The sequence below is a fragment of the Myotis daubentonii genome, chromosome 3 (assembly GCF_963259705.1).
Source record: "Myotis daubentonii chromosome 3, mMyoDau2.1, whole genome shotgun sequence".
NCBI classification, from domain to species: Eukaryota; Metazoa; Chordata; class Mammalia; order Chiroptera; family Vespertilionidae; genus Myotis; species Myotis daubentonii.
The window spans coordinates 131,247,849-131,257,408 of NC_081842.1; positions in this window are offsets into that span (position 1 = coordinate 131,247,849).

Sequence of the window (9,560 nt, forward strand, 5' to 3'; positions counted from 1 at the left end):
TCCCCTGTTGGCCTGGTCACCCCTAACTGCCCTCCCCTGCTGGCCTGGTCATACCCAACTGCCCTCCCCTGCAGGCCTGGTTCCCCCCAACTGCCCTCCCCCACAGGCCTGGTTGCCCCCAGTTGTCCTCCCCTGCCAGCCTGGTTGCCCCCAACTGCCCTCCCCTTCCAGCCTGGTTGCCCCCAACTGCCCTCCCCTGCCAGCCTGGTTGCCCCCAACTGCCCTCCCCTGCCAGCTTGGTCACATCCAACTGCCCTCCCCTGCAAGCCTGATCACCCACAACTGCCCTCCCCTGCCGGCCATCTTGTGGTGGCCATCTTGTGATGACATCACGTGTGATGCCACCTAGGCTTTTATTATATAGGATGATAGCACAGGAAGTGATCACTTTCTAATAAACTGTTCTTTGGTATCAGTTGCTGAATTATTTGCAGCAAGTCCCTTGGCCTGGCCTGTGCCCTCTCGCTATCCAGAACCCCTCAGGGGATGTTGGAGAGCTGGTTTCAGCCTGATCCCGCAGGCCGAGGGACCCCACTGGTGCACGAATTCATGCACCAGGCCTCTAGTAATAACATAAATCCCATTATCCTATATAATAAAAGGCTAATATGCAAATTGACCAAATGGCAGAACCACCAGTTGCTATGATGCACACTGATCACCAGGAGGCAGATGCTCAGTGCAGGAGCTGCCCCCTTGTGGTAAGTGCACTCCCACAGGGGGAGCACTGCTCAGCCAGAAGCTGGGCTCATGGCTGGTGAGCACAGCGGCAGTGGCGGGAGCCTCTCCTGCCTCCGTGGCAGCGCTAAGGATGTCTGACTGCTGGCTTAAGCCTGCTCCCCACGCTAAGCCATCAGTCAGACATCCCCCGAGGGCTCCTGGAATGCAAGAGGGCACAGGCCAGGCTGAGGGACACCCCCTCCCCCTGAGTGCATGAATTTTGTGCACCAGGCCACTAATATTCTACATAATTATTACATTATAATAAAGGCAGCATATGCACTAAGGGCTGTGTTGGTTAGTAATCTTGGCTAATATTCATGTAAAAGAAAATAGTTTTCCTCTGGTTTTATATTTTCATATTACTTGGCTATTTGTCTTAAGTTTTTAAAATGCCTCTATTTCATTGTGACTATTGAGTTGCACCATATGCCCAATTTAGAAAAATCACAAATGCAAAAATAATTAAAAGTGATTAATTGGTTAATGGAAGAGTAGCTTCTATCTAGTCCAGTGGTTCTCAACCTGTGGGTCGCGACCCCTTTGGCAGTTGAACAACCCTTTCACAGGGGTCACCTAAGACCATCCTGCATATCAGATATTTACATTATGATTCATAACAGTAGCAACATTACAGTTATGAAGTAGCAATGAAAATAATTTTATGGTTGGGTCACAACATGAGGAACTATATTTAAAGGGCCAGAAGGTTGAGAACCACTGTCTAACCTAGGTACAAAATACAAAAAAATGACTACTTGACGGCACTGGGGAGCAAATAAAAGCAGGCAGATGGTCGAGGAGGATTAAAAGCTAGACCATGGCAATGCAACTGAGTATGCCTCATATTTTTTAGCCTTTAGTGGAGGGGAAGCCCCAGTCCATGCCATGTGGGGTGATTAAAACATGGATTGAAATTCATCTTAGTGGTTTAAAGAACCATAGGATATAAGTTCAGGCCCACAGCACATGGAAATTGAGGTAGAAAATTTATGAAAAAGAGAGCCAGAGAGGAGGGGGATTCCCAAAATCAAAGTAAAAATTCTGTCTATATATATGGATAACCCATGAACAATACATCTAAAGGATATATTTCAAGCAGCCCAATTAAAACTAAAAGAACAATAACAACCCACTCTGTTGTTTCAGAGTTTGGCATTTGAGTTTAGCTCAGTTAAGTATCAGCTTTAAAAAAATACATTTTAAAGAAATGAACAGAATGTATAGTTTCTATAAAAGAGCATTCCTAATATTCAAGATACAATAGAAAACTACCAAATATATAAAGAAAAATGAAAATGCAGTTCATACTCAAACAAGAAAGAAATCAATGGAGGGTGATCTCAAAATGACCCAGATGTTGACATCAGCATACAAGGATTTCAAAGCAACTATTATAATTATAAAGTGTTTTAGAAATATACTAGTATGATCAAAATAAATGTAAATATAGGAAATCTTAGCAGAGAATTACAAACTATGAAAAAAAAAGAGAACCAACATGGACATTCTAAAATTAAAAATTACAATGTCTAAAATTAAAAAAAATTACTGTATGCACTTAACAACATATTGGACATAATAGAAGAAAAAAGTTATGACTTTGAAGTTAGCAGAAATTATATAATTTGTATAAGAAAGATATAACAATTTAAACAGAAATGAATAGAACCACATGAAACTGTGGAAAATATTAAAATGTCTGATAGATTTGTAATTTGCATCCCAGAAGGAAAAGAGAGGGGAAAATGGCAGGAAAGTGTTCTATAAGCACAATAGGAAAATGAAAGTATCTAAACCAGCCAGGGAAAACTGGCAGTTTACATATCTATATATATAAAAGCCTAAGTAACTGAATGACTGAATTACTGACCGACCGGTTGCTATGACGTGCACTGACCACCAGGGGGCAGATGCTTAATGCAGGAACTGCCCCCTGTGGTCAGTACGCTCCTACAGCCAACTTCTGCAGCTGGCCAACCTCCTGGCAATCTCTCCCCCAAGGGTGGCCAACCTCTTGTGGTCTCCTTCCCTCCTCCCCCCTTGCCAGCTGAGGGACCCCACCCATGCACGAATTTGTGCACCGAGCCTCTAATAAGGGAATAACATTCTGGATAATCACTGATTTTTCATCAGAAACTCCAAAGACCAGAGAGAATGGAATAATTTTTTTTTAAGTGCTGAAAGAAAAGCAAAAACTGTCAACCCCAAATTATATATTCAATGGAAATACATTTTAAAATAAAGGCAAAGGAAAAAACCATTTTCAAATGAAAAACGAGGGGATTTGTCATCAGCAGACTTGCACTAGAAATGTCAATGCAGCATCTTCTGACTGAAAGGAAATACTAGATGGAAACTAATATTTTTAGTAAAAAATGGAAAACATTAAAGATGTTAAATATCTGGGTAAATATAAAAGAATGGTTTCTTTCTTATTTTCTTTTAAACTATGTATGTGTGGTTAAAGCAATTATAAAACTTTCTTATGGGGTATATATTGGATATAAATGTAATGTATATACCACCTATCACAGAAAATGGAAATAAATACAATATTAATTATTAAAAAAACTGAAAAATTATGGGTGTGCATTGTAATTCCTATATTGTTCACTAAAAAAATAATGTAAAGCAGTAAATCTAAAATGCCAATACATAAATTAAAATGGAATTTTAAAAATATTTAAAGAATCCATAATAGGTAAGGAAAAAGGAAATGAGGACCAAAAAATCAAAGCAGACAAAAAGAAAATAAATACTAAAATGGTAAACCTAATTTAAATAATATCAACAAATATACTAAATATTAATGTATTAAACAATTTAATTAAAAGGCAGAGATGATCAGACTGGAGAATGAGATTTAACTATGTCTGGTCTACATGAAATGTGCTCTAAATGTAAAGACATAGACAGATAAAAAATAAATGGACAGAAAAATATATTCAATGGAAACAGTAATCATAAGAAGAGTGGAGTGGAATTAATATTAGCTAAAACAGACAACATTATCAGTGATGAAGGCATTTTATAATAGTAAAATTATCTGTTTGATAACAGCCATAAAGGTGTGTTAGCCTAATAACAGTTTCAAAATATATCAGTGAAAAATCTATAGAATTAAAAGGAGAAATAGTCAATTCCATAATTATAGTTTGAGATTTTAACATGCCTTTCTTAAAAACTGGTAGAACAATTAGACAAAGAAATCTTTAAAGACATGAAGTATCAGAACAACATTATCACCATCCTGACCTAACTGATATTACAGAATACTATCACCAACACATGCAGAATACATATTATTCTGAGGAGTGTATGGTATGTTCACTAATATAGCATAAAGGTCAGCATATTCTGTGCATTATAAATCTTAATAGACTTAAAAGGATTGTAATCAGAGTATATTCTCTGATCATAAGATGAAATTACATAAAAAATACATTTTAGTTACATTAAAAATAAAAAGCATTGGATATCTGTGAAAACACTAAATATTTGAATAATAAACTCACTTCTAAATAATCCAAGGGTCAAAAAAGAAATCACAAGAAAACCAGAAAATATTTAGGACTGAGTAATAATAAAAACATAACATATACAAATTTGTTGGATACAACTAAAGCAGTCTTAGAAGAACAAATATAAATACAGCTTTAAATTCTTATGTTAAAATTTCTATAAAAATAATTTAGATATAATAGAGAAGTAAAAAAACAAAAATAATTTTTTAAAAGGAATAACAAAATTATAAGACTTATACTTTCTAAATTTAAGACTTACCTTAAAGCTACAGTAATCAAAGTAGCATGGTATTCACAGAAGGATAGACAAGTATAATGGGTCTAGAAATAGACCCATGTATCTAAATGTGGTTTATAGAGGAGTTCTCAGTAGTACTTTGCATTTTTCTTTAAGTATGAAATTATGTCAAAGTAAAAACATTTAAAGATTGGATTATAAAAATGTAAAATCATTTGAACAATAACAAATGGGCATAGATACTTATTGAATTGGTGGAAGAAGTCTGTTAAACAAGTATATTAAAAATGCGTTTATTGTTCTATAATGTAAAATTTCCTCTTGATTTATATGTAATACTTTCTTCCATTTAAAGAAAACCTTACATATTTCAACTGAGAATGCATATTTTAATGTGTAATGAGTTTTTGTATTAACATCTAAAAGCATATGGATATATACTTAAAAATTAAAGACCCAACAAATCGGTTGGGAGAAAAATTCCCAAGTAAAAATGAAAGCAAATCTATATTACACACCATAGCAGATGCCACTTATGGTCATCTCTAGCCCCTCATCTCTAGCCCCTCATGGTGTCTAGATTCACCTGCAGCCGAGGTAAACACTATACATGAATAATTTCCTACTGTGAACTACCTTGGTTTTATATTTTCTGCCTAAAGGATTTCTCCAGTGTGCTAGCTTAAAGGTATGGCAGCTTGGAATTACTGGGGATTTAATACCCCAGGAGTTTTTATGGGTATATACTCCAGCTTCCTCTTTGTTCACTAGGACATTTCCAAGAAGTGTTATAAACACTTTCTCAGAGATGGTATTATACCACTTATGAACTCACACTTTTTCTCCCTTCAGCCCAATATTACTGTCCTCACTTTGTTACTTATGCTTCCTAGAATCACATCTCAGATAACTTTCTATACCCAAGTACTTTTATGGAAACTCAAACTATAACACACATTATCTTAATATAAAGAAGACCAATATGTCTCAAAACTTATAGGTGTGACTAATACACTCTGTATAAAATTTGTAGCACTATAAAATTTCATTATTAAAAATGATAGAATAATATAAGAATTAAGTAATTCATTTAAAAAGTTAGAAAATAACCAATACATATACTAAGAATAGTAGAAATTAGAAAATTATACATATAAACACACATGCAAAATCAGTATGTTAGAAAGCAAATAAAAAATTAAAATAGTTAATAAGTTCAAGAGTGTGTTCTTGGAAAAAATAAAAACTAGCAAATTTCTGAAAATTCTGGTAAATAATACAGTCTTGTGCCACATAAGGACAGGATAAAATCTGAGAAATGTGCCCTTAGATAATTTTGTCAATGTGCAAACATCATAGAGTGTGCTTCACAAACCTGGGTTACAAGACAACACAAGATTAAATCAAGCACAAGAAAAAATAATATAGTCAAGAGATGGGTAAATGGGAGATGTATGAGGCTACTGCTGGGGTGATATGGCATATTGTTTTACAGCAAACTTTTTTTTTATAAGTAGAAACAGTACAATTAAAAAAAATAAATAGTATAGTATAATAAATACATAAATTAGTAACATAGTCATTTATTATCATTATCCAGTATCATATACTGTACATAGTTGTGTTATACTTTTATACAACTGGCAGTGCAGTAGGTGTGTTTACATCACCATCCCACACATATGAATAATGTGTTGCACTATGACTGTAGTATGGCTACAACATCACTAGGAGATAGAAAATTTTCAGCACCATTATAGTCTTATGGGACCACTATTGTATATGCAGAATGTTGTTGACCAAAATGTTATGTGGCATATGACTGTATCAACAAATCAAAAATGAGAAAACACAAAGAAACAAAATAAGAAAGTGATTATAACATTAGATATTGAGAGATAAAATAAGTTAAAGAAAATGTCAGGCATGTTTATGTTAATAATTTGAAAACCTTGGCAAAATGAATGATTTTAAGGAAAATACGAATGATCATAATTAATCCAATAGATTGGTAGCTGAATATAATCATGAAAAAAATTAAAAATGTTTTTGAAGAATTTCTTTTAAAATGTTCTAGGGTTGCTCTAGCAGGTTTAGCTCAGTGGATAAAATGTTCTAGGGTTGAATTATTTTGAAATAACTTTTTCCAAACTTTTGAAGCATAGCTCATTTTTATGGTCCACAAGCCACTTCTCAGCATAGATGGGAAGCATCCCAATTTATTTCATAAAATAGTATAAATTGATGCCAAAACTTAAAAAAAAATAAAAATGGAGAAAAATATGCTTAAGATAAAGAAAAATATCTATAATCAAAAAGCAATACTTTACTAGACAGTAAAGAGCTAAAGACATTGCCATTAAAATTAAGAACAGCTCGGTTGGTGTGGCTTAGTGGTTGAGCATCGACCTAGGAACCAGGAGGTCATGGTTTGATTCTCGGTCAGGGCACATGCCAAGGTTTGCAGGCTTGATCCCAAGTGGGGGGTGTTCAGGAGGTAGCACACCTCCTGATGATTCTCTCTCATCATTGAGGTTTCCCTCTCTCCCTTGAAATCAATAACAAAAATTTTTAAAAATTAAGAACAAAACATGGATATATGCTATCAAGTTATGGTGTCCTGAAAGTTCCAGCTATTAAAATAGAAGAGAAAACAATTATAGAAGAGGTAATGTGTTTGTTATTGAGAAAAAAACAATTAAGCTTTTTTATTGATTGATTTTTCTGAGAGAGAGAGAGAGAGAGAGAGAGAGAGAGAGAGAGAGAGATTTGTTATTCCACCTATTTATGCATTCATTGGATGCTTCTTGTGTGTGCCCTGACCGGGGATCAAATCTGCAACCTTGGCATGTGGGGATGATGCTCTAACCAACTGAGCTAACTGGCCAGGGCCAAAAACAAAGCAAAATAAACAAAACAACACAAAATAAAACAAACAAAACAAAACAGAAAAACCAACCAGGACAACTATTGTTTATAGATGACATTGTCTTTTTAGAAATTATAAGAGATGAATTTAAAAACTGTTAGCAACAATAAGGCTAGTTAGTTGGTTAATTAGGTTAATGGATGTTTTAACAAAGAGAATTCAAAGACAATAGATTAAATAAGATAGAAATTTCTTTTCATCCCAGTGGCCAAGAACAGTAGAAATACTCTGCTCCATGTGGTTATTAAGAGACCCAAGTTCCTTCTCTCTTGTCCAATAGTCCTCTAGAACAGGGATTAGCAAATCTTTCTGTAATGGGCCAGAAAGTAAAAAATGTTAGGTTTTGAAGGAACATACATTTTTCTTTCTCCCTTCCTTCCTTCCTTCCTTCCTTCCTTCCTTCCTTCCTTCCTTCTTTTTTTAAAACAATCATTAAGAAACATTAAACAATTTTGAGCTGACGGGCCATACAAAAACCAGGCCACAGGTCAGATTTGGTCCACAGGCCATAGTTTGCTAACTCCTGCTTTATAACTTACTAGAGGCCCAGTGCACAAAAATTTGTGTACTTGGGAGGGTTCCTCAGTCCAGCCTGTGCCCTCTTGCAGTCTGGGACCCCTCAGGGAATGACCACCTGCTGGCTTAGGCCCGCTCCCCAGGGGAGTGGGCCTAAGCTGTCAGTCAGACATCCCTCTGGCAGCCTGGGAGCCTTTGGGGGATGTCCACTTGCCAGCGGGGAGCAGGCCTAGCTGCAGTCGGACATCCTTAGCACTGCTGAGGAGACAGGAGAGGCTCCCACCACCCCTACCACTGTACTGGCAGCCATCAGCCTGGCTTGTGGCTGAGCAGAGTTCCTCCTGTGGGAGCACACTGTCATCCAGGGGCAGCTCCTGCATTAAGCGTCTGCCCCCTGGTGGTCAGTGTGTGTCATAGTGACCAGTGATTCCCAGTTGCTCTGCTGTTAGGGTCAATTTGCATATTACCCTTTTATTATATAGGATTGTCTTCTTCATTGTTAAAGATGATTCATCTCAAGTTGTTGCTCCAGAAGAAAAATACAAAGATTTTGGAGATGACTTGGAAATTGCACATACCATTTCCGGTCACATTTCACTGGCCAAACACAGTCACTTACCTACTGCAACTACAAGAGAGGTTGGAAAATCTAGGTAGCCATGTAACCAAGAGAAAAGGAGGACTATACTTGGATGGAACATGTATAAATTTACTGGTTAAAATAAGAATTTAAAACAACAATAAGTTTCCTGAATATCAGCAATTTCCAATTAGAAAATATAATGGAAAATGTTGTTTTTTTTTTCAATAACAAAATGTCTTTAACAAACACATTGAAAATTTTGAACCAGAAATGTTCAGAATCTACCCAAAGAGAATTATATATAAATATATATGTTATATCAAAGAAAGTAAATTTTGACAAATTAAAGAAAAACAAAAAAGTGCTAGATGAAAAGACTGTTAAAAATATGCATGCCAATTTTCTGAAATTAAGTGATAGGTTTAATGCAATACTAATAAAGATTCTAACAAGATTCATTATGTGTTTGACAAGATGTTTCTGAAATGTAGGATGATACACAAAAATAAATAAAATTTTCTGAGAGAATTCCCAGAAATAATATTTGAAAATAAAGAAAATAAGAGTAACTTGATCTACCAGATATTTAATTATAGGTGCCATCAGTTAAAGGAAGAGGTTCAGAAGAGATAGTGTAGTTGAAACAGTGCCTACCCATTACCCCTTCTAAGTATTTTTAGGTCACAGGATTTTGGGAAACAGAAGGTTCTAATTCAGTCACTTTTTGGGTAACAGTTGGCAAGTGATTAAAATTAATCTGAGTATCAATCCTATATAATAAAAGCCCAACAACTGAAATGGTGGAATGACCAGAATTATCAGAGACCAGAGAAACCACAGCCCCTTACCCTGGACGGCTGCCCTCCAAGCAAGTGGTTAGGGGCGATCAGGCAGGCAGAGTGCTTGGGGGCGATCAGGCAGGCAGAGGTGGTTAGGGATGATCAGGTAGGCAGGTGAGCAGTTAGGGGCCAGCGGTCCAGGATTGCAAGAGGGATTTCTGACTGCTGGTTTAGGCCTGATCCCCAGCAGTTGGACATCCCCAGAGGG